The sequence below is a fragment of the Corvus moneduloides genome, chromosome 3, assembly GCF_009650955.1.
Source record: "Corvus moneduloides isolate bCorMon1 chromosome 3, bCorMon1.pri, whole genome shotgun sequence".
In the NCBI taxonomy this organism is placed as follows: Eukaryota; Metazoa; Chordata; class Aves; order Passeriformes; family Corvidae; genus Corvus; species Corvus moneduloides.
This window is the reverse complement of record NC_045478.1, coordinates 48265743-48284179: the sequence shown is the minus strand read 5'-3', so window position 1 is coordinate 48284179 and position 18437 is coordinate 48265743.

Here is an 18437-nt window from a genome sequence, read left to right as displayed (position 1 = left end):
AGTAAATAAGAAATAAATGTGAGTTCAAAATGCTGAAAAGAATCCTTGTAGAATACTATCATGCTTCTTCAGGTTTTCTACATGAGAACTTCGGGATGAGTGTTAAGTAGCAGAAATTCTACAGCTCAAAAGACAAAATACTATATATCTCACATCGAACCACTAATATCAGCATGAGATACTGATTCTGTTCAGGATATTTCACAAAAAAATTTGGAAAGTCAAAGTTTTATAAGCCTTAGGAATTACATTTGTAGTTATTTTTTCAAATCTGTGAAGTAAATGTACAAATTATCTCACTTTGGCCACATGCCCTCATCCAGGATTAAAAACCAGTAAGTCCTAAGGTCTACCTAAATTCAATAATACATTTTAGAATTCATTAGGAGTTACTTAAGCTTTTTCATAAATTGCAGGATGCCTCAGATTTTTCAGGAACATCTATGCTGTATGATAGTCCCACACTTACAAAGGTGGTAGTTTAAGCATAGCTAGCAGCATCTGTCTAAGTGAATGTTTATCTGGCAGTCATTATTCACATTGTACTTCTACATGCCCGAAGTTTCTCAGGTTTGCTACAGACCACTGGTAAATACAAGTTTTAATTGGTTGGGCAAGACGTGATTCTGAGGAATAGGTTACCTTGAATCCCTCAGATCATTCAGCAATAGATCACAACACAGTTGGCATGGAGAGATCCAGAGCACTGGATAGGGTACTCCTGGTGAAGAGCATGTTTTGGAAGACTCAGGTGGTACCTCCCCTTGCAGTCATCTGGTGTGTACTGAACACGTGGCTGAGCACTCAGGCCACCAGAAACCCCAGTGCCTCCTTTGGCAGCATCTTCTGTGCTGGGATTTAGGCAACTGGCCTTGAAGGAGTGGCCAGCAGCACTGATGGTCAGGCATCTCTCCATGGACCTGAAATACTTAAGGATCCTGAGACACATTCACTGGAGCAAGCAGACAGTTGCATTTTCAGTTGGATAACAGCTCCCCTCTTAAAAAAATTAACTCTGATCTCTGCAGATTTTATGTCCATTTCTTTTACCATTAGCTCACAGACTCCTCAGGGGACATAAGAAAAGAAGGGACAAGCAGGCTCTTCTCCTCACCACGTGCTCCCTGTGGGCAGTGGCTGTGCCCTCTTCTAGCCCAAGAAGCTGCAAGCTGCCTGTGTAACTATCCCTTTTTCCAGACAGGAGAAATGTAATTTTTTTTTTTTTTACTATTCAAGCAGATTTCTGAACCTCTCCAAAGCAGAGAGTTTCACTATGTCTGTTGTCTAAAAGAAGACTGGTGCTGCCTACAGAACTGAAAGTCATGGAAACCTGCAGTATGGAATAATGGAAAAGGATGGCACTATTGCTTCTGTCAATATGTTGGTATAATTGTTCTTTCTTTTGGGCTTTATTAAATATATACATACATTTGTAGTTTTATGCAGTGGCTTTATCATAGTAAAAAGAAAAGGGAAGGAAGTTCCATACTGGATGAAATTCATAATCCAGCCAGCAGTGAAATTATCACAGCATATAAACTCTACAATATTTGATTCCTTTCCAGTCCCTAGTGGTTTGTCCTTGGGTTGTATGAAGGAGCTGTCCCTGTTTCAAAGACAAAATTGCAGCAAGGGTCAGAACAAGGAAATTTTCCAAAGACATTCAGAACATCTGTTCCACTAAAACCTCAGCACAGCTACAGCTAGTGACATGTCTGACCTCCTAGTTCATCCTCTTTCTTCTAGACATAAAAGAAAAACTGATTTCTGGGCTCCAGAAGGTCACAGGATGAGCATGGGGTAAAATCATAGTGTGGAACAAAGAAGTAACATCAGAAGACGCTGTAGGAAGGTTTTACTGTGACATATACACAATACCCCCAAAATAAGCATATATTAAATGCTCTATCCAACATTCTATAAAATTAAACTAAATACTTGGTTTGGGTTTTTTCTCATTTCTTTCTAGCACATTCAACACTGTAGTAAAAGAATAGCAGAAGAACAGCAAGCAGGGAAACAGCTACACCTGCCTTGGTATCAATTCCAAGGCCTTCTTGCAAATATCAGGAGTTGCTCCACCAGTATCAGTGGAATTAAACTGGCATTAGTATCAGTGTAAATGAGAAGATCACTGGGAGTTACACAGTAATTATTAACTGTGGATCATTATGGACAGTGATTTACTTGGCATTATCCATTTAATTGCCTCAGACAGTCAAGTAGGTAAGAAAAATTCTTATGTCTTCTCTAATCAAATTTATTTGGATGGCATAAATTGGAATTCTGTTCAGTGTGCTAAAGGTTTTATAGCATTGATCTTGGCCTTGGTTTTTCTGATTACAGAAAATTGTTTTAATGTATCTTTACAAATTGGTGCTTGACAAATTTATCCTGCTCAACATGAGACATTCTAACAAAGCTTTTAATAGAAGTAGCACAGATAGGACTACGTTGGCAGTTCTGTAAATTTGCAAGTTGACATGACTGTATTCTCTCCAAGAATTCCTTCAAGCCAAGCAAATCATGATGACAAACTGTCAAGCAATGAATTCTTTACACAATCCTTGCAATGATAGATTATCTGTGAACCAATTTCTCTGTCTTACTTAATATGATCATCCTCACTCATTGTGTTCTCATTGACTCTAAAGATCTGATTGCTTAAATTTGGGAAACTCTTGGTCCTTCCTTCTCTATTACTTAAAATAGCGTGAGGTCAAATAGTATTAAAATATGTTTTCCTGAATCAATAGCATTAATTGTACATCTCTTTTAAATATCACAGTAAGTATATGGACTAAGAATGGGATAAAGCATTTTCATTTAAAATTTCCACTCCAAAACAACCAACAATGCTGTCTGAAAAAATGTGAGTGACATGAAGAAAAAAGTGATGGCATATTTTTGGATAGCAGCTAAAGTTTTATTTTAAAAGCATAGAGACCTGGACAGCACCTTTTTCTTTCTGTCTTTGTGGAGGATCTAATTCTAGTTTTTCAATAACCTTGATGACTACACTCTTTTAAAATTGAAGTGAGTCACATTCCTTGCATTGCCCTCAAACAGGTACTCTTTCAACCCAGTTGTGAATTTAGTGCATTTGACAAAAGATGTACAGTGCAAACCTGTTTTGTTTCTTTCTTTTTTTTTTTTTTTAATTAAATGTCATGTTGCTTGCATGAGTCAACCCAATGTTTAGCCTTTTTTTCCTGAAGTTTTCATTTAGTAATCAAATATTTCCTGGTCTGGGTCAGCCTGAGGTAGGAAGACCTTCAGTATTTTTTCACATGTGGGAAATTTTCCTGTCAAAAAAAAAGTGGCTATATTTTTTAACACAGAGTCGGTACCAAGCTTGGGACAGATTAATCAGCAGGAAAGAGGGAACGGGTGAGGCTAAATGCTCTCTCTCTGTTTCTCTCTGTTCCCTTTTACCAGCTCCTATATTACTGCCATGCTTGATCCTGGCCAAGTGCATGGGCACAAGACCTTCTCATTAACATTAAGGCTGCATCCAGCTCCAATAGCTGAGACCTTCCTCTTTAAAAAACAGCAGCAAAGCAAGGAGATTTTTCACTTTTTTCTTACCTTGCCACCAGGGCCCACTGGTGCAGGCATGGGTAGAGTGAGCCAAATCAAACATTGGGCTGTAGATACAAAAACTTCTGGGGTGTAACCCTTCTGTGCCTAATGCAGCAGCTGTAGGGCTTCTGAGTCCGAAGGACAATAAAGAAATAGGGAATCAAAGTCCATCTGCATCAAAGGGATAGCTGCACGTTCAGAGGATTAGTCATAGAGCTTGCCACACAGATACTGTAACTTCCCCAGATGCTAGAGAAGTAAGTCCTACTTTTCATTCACTACCATCACAGTGAGGCCATTTGGGCTTTTCCCCCTCCTCTCCAAAATGTGGAGATCTCTTGCATTTTCAGAGCCTCTGTGAGGCAATGTCCACAGATGCCACTTCCTCCTTTAGAGGAGGAACTCGCTATCACACCTGCCCCTGCACAAAGCTGGCATTTGCTCTCAGGTCCCCAGGTGCTGAGCTGCTGGATGGCTTCCAGCACGCAGGGCATGCCCTTGTCCTTCCTCCCCTCTCCCCCATACACACATGCTAACCCATTCCTTGAGACCACTACCCTTCAGTAAGTACTAGGTCACACTTCTTGTAGCTAAATCCACGCCCCAGCCCTGCTACAGGCACATCCCCATGTTATTTTTACAGAGGTGCAGTCTCACGCTGCTTGTGCTGTACTGGAGCTCGTGAGCACAAGGAACGGAGGACACTTTGGCACAGCACCATACACTGCAGCTGGGCAGCTCCTGCTTAGCAGCAGTAGCAGGAGACTGAATTTTGAAAAAAGGGAAGGCTGGTGTCCAAACAGGAATCTGTTGGAGAAGCCCTCTATCAAAGCTGACAAACGCCTGCTAGATGTGTTAATTGACCATTATCCATAATTTCTACCATTCTAGGTATCTGGTGGAACTCCTCCCAGACATGATCATAGCTCTGCTGTCCAGCGGCATGAAAAGAAGTGGTAGAATTTGACCACACAGGATGTGTTTCTGACACTGCTGACGTGTGCTGGAGATCCTCCATCACTCTCACACCAAATACAGACAAAAGATTCACAAGGCCAATGAGTCAGCATGCCAGACCCCATCCCACAGTGAGTCAAGATCAGTTTAGAGCATCTGGCCTCTGCAGCACTGCTCCTGACTGCTTCTTCTGTATTTGAGAAAGTTCTCTGCTGCCCCCTCTCCAAGGTGAAAATGTAGAATGGATTTGCCTGTTACAGCATATGGAGGAAATATACAAGATTGGAAAGAATACGAAAGTGGTTTTTTTCCTAAGATTTATGGAGGGGAGTGACTGCCTCCCTTGTTTCCTGTTACCTCTCATCCTTAAGGAGTGATGATCAAAATCAAACATATCGTATTTGGTGAGCAAATCGCTATAGAAAAAACAACGAGAATTATGTTTTTATTTCATTGTCTCAATGAGCAGCAAAGCCAGTTTTACTTCTGTTAGTGGTGATGATGGCTTGCATCCAAGCTTTCCAGAAAAATTACCTGCTGTGGGAAGATTTGAAAGAATGGTTTCTTTGTGAAGTATCTGGCATGGGGAAAAGGTCTGAAAACAGGGATCATGAAAAAAAAAAACTTATTTCAGTACCAAATTTTTTTTAAAAAAACCATAAACATCGAATCTTTCTAAGAGTATCATCAAAATCAAATCCATTACATTAGTTAAAATATCGCAAAGCCAAATTCAGCTGTAAAGCCTATATATCCAGTTTCTGAATTCTGTAATTTAAGTCCTCTCTCAAATGCTTTGTGAGACCCACAAAAGTAATAATGAATGTTAAATAGGAACCAGGGAGAATAATAGTACATAGAGTACTGCCCAACCCTAGGTTAAATAAAATTAATAGCAGTACAAAAGGAGTTTTAAAAAAACCACATCTCACCTTGAAGGAGATTTTTTAATTGCCACTTCTATCAGAAGTATAATTTGAAGAACATAGTCATGTTTTAGCAGTTATTAGTACCCATAAAATTTTCTTGACACAACTTCTAGCAAAGCATTGATAGGAATTTCAATGATATTCAGAACAGGAGTTTCATAGGACTCTGTCATTTGTTTTGAACAAACGGAACCATGCTTAAAACAGGAGAAAAAAAAATTAAAAAGGCGGGGCAGAAGACCAAGAAGCTGTTAATAAAAATATAAATTAAATATCAGAGTCTATGGAAATTACATTTCCATTTATTTCCCAAGTATTTACTTTATTCACTTTCTTACTGGTTGGGAGTCAACAATTTCTGACCCATTACTGCTTCTCTACTAAACAGCTACCAGCCAACAAGGGTCCCAAATGAATGCTTGCCCACAACTCAAACACATCCACAGCATCATCTGTGGCTCTTTGACAAGCCCACTACCCCCTTTCTAGACAGCAGGGATCTTCAAGCCTGAGCACAGAGGTATTTGGATGAACTGCAGCAGTGGTTCTTTGGCAACAGAAACCTCAGGAGCTCAGTGACATTTCCAGGCTGAAACAGCCTCACATGAGCTGGAATAATAAAAGAAGAGACAGTGCACCAAGGACTTTCCATTTTTCAGGAATGTGATTATTGATAGAAGAGGGCACATAGGGGCACAACTCCTCCACAGCTTCAGAGAAGGTATTTATTTTCTGTAAAACTGGGAGATGAGTTACAAGGTCTTGTTTTCATAGTGCTTCAGGCTCATCCAGGGGATGAGAGGCAGTAACCTCATCCTCTGACGCCAGATCAGTGTTACTGGATGAGATATTTATATTGATCCATCTCTATGTAGCAGTTCACCATCTTAACTGCATTAGTTTTCCTCATGTTTCAGAGGCAGAGCACTCCTGTTATTCCAGTTTTACAGATGAGGATATCTCAGACCTGCTCCAATTTCACTGGGAAAATGTGGCAAGACCCCAGCACACTTGAGCAGCCTGTCACACCCCACAGCTCCTTCAAGCATCAGCAGCAGGGGTAAATGAACAGAACTTGCTGGACAGGTACAGGTCAGCCCTGAAGGATACACATAGTCAATAAGATGCAATTAGGACAAATGAATGGGAGGTGTTAGAGATGCCTCAGGCTCCCTGTGGATGCAAAACTGGCCTGATCTGTGAAGACACATTGCCATTTTTCCAAGGAGGCTGGGTGGCAGGTAGCACATCCTCCAAATGTCCCAAAATGGCATTATATCACCAGAATCAAGAGACCCTGTGAAGCTAGAACCAAAATAAAGACACTCAGTAGCTGCTCCCTGGGGCACATTGTGCCCCACCGACTTCTACCTTATTATTAGAGCATCTCTCCTTGTCTTTTGAGCACAGGTCTGAACCTTGGTCACATTACAAAAAGAGCTGTTCTGAGCAATCCCTTTGACATGAATTCCAGGGCTGATTTTGACTTGACTTAGGTGAACTTCAGAACTTTTGAATATTTATGCAGGTGTTTGAGCTGCCTTTTGAAATTGCTGAACTGAGAAAGAGGGGAAAAATATCTCTGTAGTGCCTTAGTAATGGATCTTTCATGAATTCAAGCATAAGTACATGATACATAAACCTGAGGCAACCTTTCTCTAGAGATTTCAATTTCCCTGGAAGTGTCCAATAAATAAATTAAAATAACTTTAAATTAAATTACTGTGAGTTCTATTACCTCTACAGATTTTGAATGAAGGTCCATCAGCTTATCTCCTTTTTTCTATTGTTGCAGTTTCATCAAAAGCTTTTGCTGCCAGGGATCTACTTGAGGATTAATCTGGTTGACATAAAAGTAACCACAAAACTTATGAATATTGCTACATGTTTTTATATAGGATGCAATATATAGTAAAGCAAGAGCAACACATTCAGTTTGTATTTTAAGCAGATATGAATAGGGGCTCTTGACTATGGAAATATTGTAGTTTGATAAGGTCTGAATTATTAAAAAAATCATCCCTCCATTTGTCAAAAGAAACATTTTAGACCTTAATCACTGAAATGTATCTTGGTACATCCTGAAGACTGGTTAGGACTAACACAACTAAAAGAGGAAAGTTCCTCATAATTACCTTTAAATAAGGAATCCTGTAGTCTCTCTTTTCCAAAGTCCTGGCTGCATCTAGCATGCCCCAGCTCTCTGACTGAGAAACCTCTGCATCATAAACTAGAAATGTTCTCATTGTCTGCTGTTTGCAGAAGATGCTTCTAAAGTTTTGCAGAACCTAAAGCACAAAAGGAGATGGTACTGATATAAATTTCCTAAGATGGATAAGAAATCCTAGAGTAAAGCAATACTGCATATATAGATATCAGGAAAAAAAAAATATGAAAATAGGTGGAGTGGTAAAGGGACAAAGGAGACATTCTGGTCCTGTGTTTCCTTTTTTTTTTTTTTTTCCAGCAGACACAGTGAAACTCCCTGCTGTTAGTTCTGGCGCCTCCAAATAGAAGACCAGGATTTTTAAAACCACTGTTTTTCAACCAAAGTTAATGGCAAATTTCTTATCACTGGCTTTGGTAAGACTAGCATTAGCCCAGAAGATGTACTTTGAAAGTCCTGTTCAAAAACTAAGAAGCCATAAACTAAGCCAGCCTACAGTGAAGGCAGTGTACATCATTGCCTAGCTGGGTAAACATGTCTGCCTGTGCTTATCTCTGATAACTCAGTGAGATCAGCTGCACTAGTCAAATGTTAATTTGAGGAAAGGCTTACAGATCAGTTTATGCAACCAAACCTTTGTCCTTTTTAGCTGATCACCTGAGCTCATACAAGGTACAGTTTATAAGGCAAGTCATGCATTAAAAAGCAGTCTGTTATTTCTGTTTAACAGCTACACATCTCTTTTGGACCCTGGGCATGTGGTAGAGATTTTCGGTTGGTTTTGCCTTTTGGATGACAATAAAAACAAAACTGAGAGTTTTCCTGCTGGTATCCCGAAAACTCTGGAGGCTGGCGAGTTCCTGGGCGATGGTGTGCTGCAGCTGACCTCTAGTGGAAGGACCACAGCTCAGGGAGACACCAAACAAAGGCAGGAAAACTCGAGAAAATGCACAGAAAACGCTAGTGAGAGCTGAGAGAACAAAGGCACGGCCTCGGAACCAAGATACTGAAAATATGAACGTGAGCAGATATTAGAGCTTAGTGGGCGTGAGCTGAGCCTTCCTGCTGCTTTCTGTCAAGAGCAAAAATAACATAATCGTATTTCCCGTGATGCAAAACACTGACTCATAGTAGATGGAACTTTCTTCCATGCTTTTCAAGATTTTTTTTTTTACTATTTTTTTACCATTGAGAAGTACATTTCAGTTACCAGGGAAAAGAGGTCCAATCTCATCAGTGAGTTATTGAGATTCTTAAGGTTATAGTCAATATCAAAGTGAGAAAGCAGAAGTTGGAACTGAGGTTTCAGCTCCTTGGTTTCAGTGCTGTGCCAGGGCAGAGTGAAACCATTGTCCTTGTGGCAGAATTCTGGAAAAAACCGTAATCAGACCAGCTGGAGAACATCAATACTTTAAACAACATGAGTGCAAGATGTCTGAAAGCAATGCTGTCGGTGCCCTTTACTTTTCATCCACTCAGTGATGTAATTCCTTGGGTTTTTTCATCCTGAAGCAGAAATGTCAGAGAATGGAATATGATGGCAGGGGAAACCCATGTTGTGTGGATTTTTATTATTTTCATATCTCTTTTAAGAAAGACAAACAGCTGTTGTGGGTCGAGGCACCTCCACAGTCCTTGGAGGAGTGCCTATCCTCTAGGAAAGGACATCAGCTAACAAATCCTTCTGCCTGAACAGAGTGCTGCTCAGGCATATACAACATTCTTCTCACACGCACACCTCCCAAATCTTCACATTCCATAAGAACTTCAAGTACGTTACTATTTCAGGGTTATCGCTCCTCTGTTATCTGATTCTGGCATGATGCTGCTATCATCAGCTTCTGAAACAAGGGTGTACTAGGGATGGCTGAGTCTGGCCTGGTATCAGTGTTGAAGAGTCTGTTGGCATCATAACACCCATTTTTAGAAGAAAACTGTTTTCTCTTTCTTTACATCGTCTCAGGCTTGCTCAAGGCTTTGAAGGATACCAGTATTACTTCATCCTTGAAGACCCACAACTACTGTGTTCCTGTAAGCTTTGTCATATTTTTTTCCCTTTTTCAGCTCTTTGACAGGTATATTTAACACTGGGGGTTTGGTTGGTTGGTTGGTTGGTTGGCTGCTTTTTGTCTTAGGCCAAACCATAACAAACAGCAGCACTTTTTCTGCTACTACTTTTCCAGAGACTTTTGAAAGACTATGTGTTGGCTGATTCTTCTTTATCCAGTATTGGTGAGTGTTGCTTATAGGTGCAAAGATCCTAACAGGTAAGACAGAATTTGCTAAAGTTCAGCAAAACTCTTGGGGTTTACTGGAACTACATGTAATACAATTTTTATCTCATTGTTTCAGCAATAAAGGGCCATCTGTTCCATGCTTTATTTCAGCTTTGTTTTTAATGTCTTGTCTAATCATTCAGTTGTTTCATCTATGACGCTCGGATCTAGATAGCAGGTGAATGACACTTATGATTGTAAGATGAAACTGTTCCTCAAATATTAGATAACCAGATACTGAAGATCAAAATGATCCAGAGCACATCTGAGTTGCTTTTAATACTAATAAGGGTTTACTCCACAGAGTGGCTCAGGTGAACTTTGTAATGCTGTAGGTCTTGCTCCCTTCTCTGTGCATTATTAGCTCATTGTATCCACGATCATGGATCATCCCTCCTTCTATCCTGCTAGTGTAAGAGAAATGTGGCAGGTTTAAGAGGCTGCATTTGGAACGAAGAGTTTAACCCTGCTCTTCCTGCACTCATAGCACCATACTCCTGGGGCAGTGCTGCCGTATCTCCCCATTGTGGGACCCCTTTGGACTAAGGGGTGAAAAACAGCTGCACCAGCACCTCAAATTAGATCAATCAGAGCTTGGTTAGACCACTAACTAAATGCTACATATCTGTACTTTCCTTAGCACTGTTCCCAATCAATTGTCACTGGTTGGACAGTGCCACTCTGGCCGAGGGCTGTGTCTTCCTCCCCTGTGCCAATCCACAGGTACATCCCGAAGGGATTTTCAGTGGAGAAAGGAGACAGGGAGAATAAGTCACAGTACTTTCTTTCCTCTGCCCCAGGCAGCCCACTCCTCACCTGCAAGGACGAGGCATACACCAGCCTAGTTCCCAGGGGAGAGGGGTTGTACTTTTCCTGTGCGACAATCCTGCAAGCTGTTACAGTTCCACACCATCCCCACTCTGTAACAGCATGAGTTAAATCATAGGTTTTAAACACTCTGCAACAGGAATGCTGCCTTGCTTGCTAAGTACCACTTACATGAGTAACTCAATGTAAACAACTCCCTCCCTTCTTTCAAAAGGAAAGAAAACTTGAGAATAACCACAAGCAGATACTCCTAGATACCCAGTCCCAATAGTGAATCTTGCTGGGCAGCTAATTCTGATCATAAGCAGACAGCTTAGAGTGAAAGTCTAGAGACTAGAGACACTTCAGCATAACCCTTTAAACAAGAACTTTCTTCTCTTAGTATATCCAGAAACAGAAATATTTTAAATAATATTGTTGCAGAAAATTGGAAGGGTGAGTTTTGGGGTTTGGCATAATTGAGACAACATCTTGGCTTCTCCATCAAGTTGATTCCACAAATATCCTTCTGAACTGCCTGTTTCTGCAGTCCAAGGCACAGTAAGGCCAGAGGAGCAACCACTGCACATTCAAGGCTCCAGACCCTGGAATTTGAGCACCAGATTTCCAGGATTCCTGCTGACTTTAAAAGCCACACTCCAGATTTCTCAAGAATGCAAGCCAAGGATGGCAACGTTTGCAGTGTTGACCTTTCTCAGAAAATACATATCAACAAATGCGTTCTCTGTAGGACTGTGGTTTTAAAGGAAAGCTGGTAATTCCTCACAATTTTTTCTTAAAACTCTTGAACAGGGAAACACGTCAGTGTTAAAAATAGCTGAATTCCTGTCTAAAACACTTCTTAATTTTTCCCAGTTGTCTTGAACCACATCAGGATATTTCTCATCAGCCACATTCATTCTATAAGAAATAGGCAAATGCTGGAGAATTGGAGTTAAGAACATATCAGTTATTTTTCTTAGTCATTTAGAAAGCATAGAAAGTGTTCAGTAGCAAATTCAGTAACAAAATGAAACACAAAAGAAAAAAACAAACTGTAGCTATCAATTATATATAATTCCAGAAGTTTATTCACTGTCAATGACACATAGCACTGATAAAATAAAATTATTGAAGAAATTGGATAAAATAAGGAAGCATTCAAAACTGTTTTCAAAAGGTGATGCTTAAACAAATACTCCCCAAGTCTGCAGACTTCATTGAGATGTCTCAGTCCCCAACAGTGTCCTGCTCTATCAAAACATCATCACAGTGATAATACAGAAAAAAGTCTCTCCAAGCTTTCTCCTCATCCTAGATCTCCACAAATCCAAGCAGCTCAACACTACCTACACTGCATGCAGGAAGCTCATTAATTATCTAAATAATTTTTATCATTGTAACATTTCCTTGGTAGTAAAATCAATCTGCTAGAAGAATTTAAAGTCACATGTACGCAGCCTAGTTCATTACTTATAAACTTATAGATTTCTTACATTGAATTTGATCTTTCTCTGTTTACTTTTTTGAGGGCTTCATAGTTACATTTACTGTTCAAAGAATGCTCATCTTACCTGGAGAAAATTACTTTCAGAGAGTGTAGGTGACACACTGTAACTACTGGGTGTAAATCAACAATCATCCTGTGTCACTACATTCACTGGATTTTTCTTTCATGTTAGGAAAGCCTTGCAGCTCTCTGAACTGCATTGCTGTGTTCCTCCTTGATATGATTAAATTGCTTCTGCTTACATATATAGAAGAGAGACTGTTACTTTTGCATTTCTGAATCTTCTTACTGCATTAGCTAGAAGGCCATTGCATTCCCACTGCATGAAGAATCCTAGCCTGAGAGTAATCTCAAAGGTTTATTTTCTTCCTAAGTGCTTACAAATGTTATTTCCAACCCAATGAGGAAAACGGAATTTCAGTCCCAATGGTGAATCTTGCTGAGCAGCTAATTCTGATCATAAGTAGACAGCTGAGAGTGAAAATCTAGACATAAATGATCCTCAATGTTAATAGCTCTTTATTTGGGTGGGAAAAAAGCCATTGCTGACACACTGTTTCTCATGATCAGCTGCTGTGCTACATGTATACATGATAGATCCTAGGTTTGATTCCCTCCTGATAAAGGGGATAAAACTATCAGATACCACTGCTGTGCATACAAAATCTCTTCCATCTTAGTACATGCAAATATTTACTCTGGACTAGCTGAGTAATTCGGTCTGCAAAAAACTTGAATAAAATCAGAAATAACCAGCAAGTCACACATTCATAAACAATAGCAGCTTGACATGATGGGAAACTTAAACAGCCTATATGTCATCATTAGCACTAAAACAACAGCTAATCAGCCACCAAAGACCACTGTGCTATTAGACTTATTCATCAAGTGTACTTCCCTTAAGTTGACCCAGAGGTATTACAGGTATAAATCCCTCCCCTGCCCCCCTTCTCCCCCCAGTCAATACAAGGAAAATGGCAGAATTCAGACCACTGAACCTAAAAATTTGAAACTCACTTAAAAACTGAAAATAAAACCATCCTGCAACACAGATGTCATAGAACAGCACAAAACCATCAGGGAATTAAGAGAACCTTGGCCCAGCCCATCTGGTCTGGCACAGATTCCTGTCTTTTCAAGAAACAGAAGAAGAGAAAAATTTCATATTATACAAGGGAACTGTGCAATTACTGGCATTTTCATGCCTGTTTTCAGGAAAGAGTTTCATACTGGTTTTATTTTCAAATGTGCACAGTGCAACCTGCTGGGCCAGAGAGGGCTCCTGGGTCCTCGCAGTCAACGGGAGCCCTACCTGGAGCAGCAGCAGGCTTGTCATTGTGTGCGCCCTTCTCCGGGTTATTCCCAGCTCTCTAACTCCCTCTGCATGACAGCAGCCTGAATAACAAGGGCATTTGCTTCTGGCACCTGCAAAAGGAGCATACGCTGAATAAAAAAAAAAAAAATTAAAAATTCTAAAGAAGTGGTAAACACAGAAAAATTATTAGGCATTGAATTTAACTGGGAGCTGTCACCTAAATAAACGCTGCAGAGCCAGGTCCACATTACTACTTAAATAAAACAAGGGTTACACTCTGTTACTCCTGTGAAAACAGCATTATGCCCCCTCCTATTCTGTTTTTACAGGCCCAGATTTAAAAAATCTTATTACTTTCTCTGGTTTTAATTTTCAGTTACTTCTTGGCAAAGATTTAAGATTTTTTTTTAAACCACTGTACATTTTATCTACCTCCCCATAAGTCTTTCTTCAGTATTAACTCCCTTTCTTTTCTGAAACATGATGCATCATTTGGAATTCCAACAGAACCATAGACAAAAAAATGTTCAACAGGATGCTACATACAAGCTGGTATAATCCAAACACTCGTCAGGCTCAACACAGCTCAGATGGTAAATTTATGAGTAGGCAAGTTTAGTGATATGAAAAGACTATATTGAAACAGTAGAATTTACTTAATTAGAAGACATTTTTTGGCAAACTCTTGTCTTCCACTTTTTTTTTTTTTTGTGTCAAAGCTCTTAAAAAGCCCATCTGGATACTCGTCAATCCTATAAACACATATTACAATGCACATCTATGCAGTGGAGTTCCTTGACAAGCATCCTTCACAATTCTGTCACCTTCCTAGTATGCCTGTATCACAGACAGGAGAGCTGAGAAACCTTCTGGAGGAGAACAGGTTTTTAATTCTCATGTATCAACACTGGACACTAGGAAAAGGACCTTCAGCCAGAGGGTGGTCTGTCACTGGACCAAGTTCCCAGGGGAATGGTCACAGCACCAAACCTGCCTGAGTTCAAGGAGCATCTGGATGATGCTCTTGGTCATTTGGTTTAGCTTTAGGTAGCCCTGCAAGGAGCAGGGAATTGGATTCATTGGTTCTTATGGCTCCCTTCCATCCTGAGATATTCTAAGGTTCTATGATAACTTTACTTACAAGAAGCATACATTACATAATTTTTCTCCATTTGAGTAAAATGAATGCATGAAAATCAAAAACATAGGTGAAAAACTGTGGACCATTAAAAAAGGCCCCCTAGATCTCACCCAAAAGCAAAACATGGCAAACTGCTGAAACACTTCAGAGCCCTAAAGAGGTAGGACCAGGGAGAGGTTTTATGATCCATCTACTACTTTCACTGCTCTTGGGCAGGAAAAAGTAAATCTGTTCCCTAAAGGTATTTGTTTATCCTGTTCTTAAAAATGGATGCTCATTACAGATGGTCAACAGACTCCTAGCCTAGATGTCAGTGTTTTAACTTACACTACCTTTGGAAAGCTTGAATTTTAGCCCACTATTTTATGTCCTATTCATAAGTGCAAAGAGAATTTTATTCTCTCCACCTTTACAACAATGTCCCATGTTTCTTAAGATTTATAACCGAGAGAAAATAGAGTGGAGACGTAAGTCCAGCTCCTTTGTTTTCTGTCTCAAGTAGGGAAGTGTTCTTCACCTCTGTTTTTCCTCCACTTATTGTCCAAGTAGTCTGCAGCTTCCTTGAAGTGTAATGGTAAACTTGGATACACCATCTTAGCTTTCACCTCATCATCATTGAGGAAAGTCTCCTATGTGACCACTCTGTTTATACATTGCAGCATTATGTCTGAAGCTGCTTCCTCTTCACTGTAAGAAGGACACACTTGACCTGCCAGGGAAATAAAAAGTTTTGCTTACAATATGCAACATGAAATGAATTTAGTTTATGTTTTGACATTCCACTCCATTTCAACCCTAATTCTGTGGTAAACACACAATGAAAAAGCTGGTATTTCTGGATCCCATGTGTGTATTCAGGTCTCAAAACTGAACAGTTGACACAATCATGACCCAAAAAAAAAAAAAAGACACGGGTGCAGCTAAGCCAAAAGTCAGGGCTGGGAAGCCCAAACTAAAGCAAGAAACACCAGCTAAATTAAAATCTGCTAAGGAAAATAAAGAGCAGGCAGTTCTTCAGCTGTATAAATAAGAAGGAACCAAGAGAAAAGAAATGATGCCACTATATAGCCAGTGGAGTTCAGATAAAAATAACACAGATATGGCTGTAAGACTAATGACTTGGCATTTGGGATAAGATTCATCTGTTTCAGCTGTTCCCTCAGAGCAACACTTTCAGAAATGCTTGTTTCTCTCCTCTCATCTAAGACAGACAGCGGCACTCACATGGGACCCCTTGGAGACTTTCAGGTAAGCACCAGAGCCACAGCCCAAGCAACTTGCAGAAGCTTCAATAGGGTCCAGCAGGGGACACAGTAGAGGCAGCATTGACCACTTCGGTGCACGCAAGCAGAGGGAAAGAGAACATGCTTCATCAAAAGTAAGAGTGCTTGTTTTATTATCCTCACTTCCTTGGCTTTTTTTCCCCTGCTATAAAATCATCATCTGTTTGTACAATATTCTTATTCTGGGAATGTATTTCAGTCCACATAAACATCTGCACTTAGTTACGTTAGCCAGTATCCAAATCCCAGCAAGATCCTGCCCTGATTATGTAGCTCTGAGTGTTTTTGCCAGCTTCTATTCCCAGAACACACTGGATTTATAGCTATGTCCAACCTCCAGCTTTGCCGGTTAGAAGATTGTAACACACATGCTCAAACTGAATGTCTTTTGTACTAGGACAAACTCTTTCCAGCAGGCTCAAGTAACAAGCCATTAAATTGTGCGAGCATATTCCATTAGCAGCGGGAAAGTGAACTATTGTTGGATGCAATTTGTTGGTCTGTGTTTTTAATCATACTGTTTGACCTACATCTTTTGTCTACTTTCCTTTATATCTAACCATAAAATATGACCTTTGATTCAAATACCAATAAAACCTGTTGTCGCAATTTTGCACAACTCAGCATAAAAGAACCCAGATTTCAAGTAAATAAACCAGTAAGTCTTTTTTTTTGGGATCGCTGTGTGTTTTTGTCTGCTGCCTTTCAGAGCTAGATCCAAACCATTAATAAAAAAGAGATATATACAGTTTCATCTGAGAAGACAAACAAAAACATGCAGGATATAAATCAAAACAAGGATTTGCAAAAGAATAGAGTAAGCACTTACTAAGCCAAAAACATATTGTTCTTGTGAACAAGCCTGCTCTGACCACTGTGCCTTCTCCAAATGTACGTTTATGGAGTTCCAGGCCAGAACATTTTTGGAGCATAAAGACAAGAAGCATTTGGATCCCAGCAAAATTCACTGTGATCTGCCTAATTCTCATGGAACTGAACTTCACCACAGTTGTGCACAAGCTTACCTTCCCAATGCAGCTTCTAGAGAATTATTCAGATGGATATTTCTTTGAAGACTTATTTTACATGACTGACAATTGCCTCAAACTGTGAATATGCTAATAAATAAATACATAAGCTGACCTCCTACCCTACCCCTCCCTCCCAAAATACAACTGGAAAACAAATTTTGTGCCTTTCTTCAAGCAAGAAAACTGGTTTGGGATACACTTTCTTTGTATCCGGTTTGAATCTCTCAGCCAATGCTGAAATGCATCTGCTTTGCTTTGGTATGTGAAAACACATGCACTACAGAAATAAAAGCTTCAGAAAGAAAAAGCAGAAAAGAAGAGAATTATTGAACTGTTTTTAAATCTTTTGAGTTGAAATACAAGTGATGTAACCAGTCAGCCAGTGTAAGCTCACATATCATTCATCGCTGTTTCCCCCTCTCGAATCCCAGCTTCTGGCTCTGGGCTAGACAGCTTTTTCAGCTCCTTGCCCTGCTCTGAAGCAGGCAGAGATGAGAAACACCCAGCCACCAGCAGGACCGGGTTCAACTGTTTCCCTTTCCCTCCAGCCACTCACCCCACAGAAGGGCAAACACAAGTTTTTTTCTGGGACTGGACAGCCCCTGTCAGCACATACATTTTGGAGACTGACTATTCAATGCTGCCATCATTTAAACACTGCCCCATCCAATACCTGGTTGACGCGCCCGAAGTTGCAGCCCTCCGCCACAGCTCCTGCCCAAGTGGGGAGCCAGGGCCCTGCTTCTCCAGCTCCAGAATAACCCCCTCTCCCCAGGATTCTGTAGTCAACAAAAATACCAGGGCAAGGCACAGAGGGAGCCAGAGGTATTTATACACTGTATCCTGACCAGTATCAGTGATTCCAGTATCCAGAAATGCATAAACCTATCTCAGAAAAGCCATCTGCACCACAGAAAAATACCATGCTTCAAATTTTGTCTAAGCAGCTTTAAGCATACAGTGTGCTTTTCTAAGCCAGAAATAATCTGTAAATAAGAAGATTGGTAACAGGTACACAGCTGAAGGTCTCCTCTATGACAGCTCAGTCACTGCATACTGTGCTAGAAGCAGGTTCTGTTAAAAGAGAAGACAAGCACTCAAGTATTTGGCAGTGTCCCCTCCCATGCACGTATCAAGAACACTCCCATATTATTGTGGCTAAACCAAGTCATGGGTTCTGCTTCCAGACCTCAGCTGTCCCTCATGCTAAGACTGTCAACAGAGCTTATAAAGTAATAATATTAATAATAATGAAAACATACATACATTCATAAAGAGAAAATACCTCTTCTGCCTCATTCACAGTGATCTGAATCTTCAGTTATTAGAGAAAAGGAAGGCTTTTGTTTTTATTTGTACAGAAGCACTAGCCCAAGTCATTCTGGAAAAGCAAGCTCTAAATATCTCCTTGGCAGCCGGGGAAATAGGACACCAAAGAT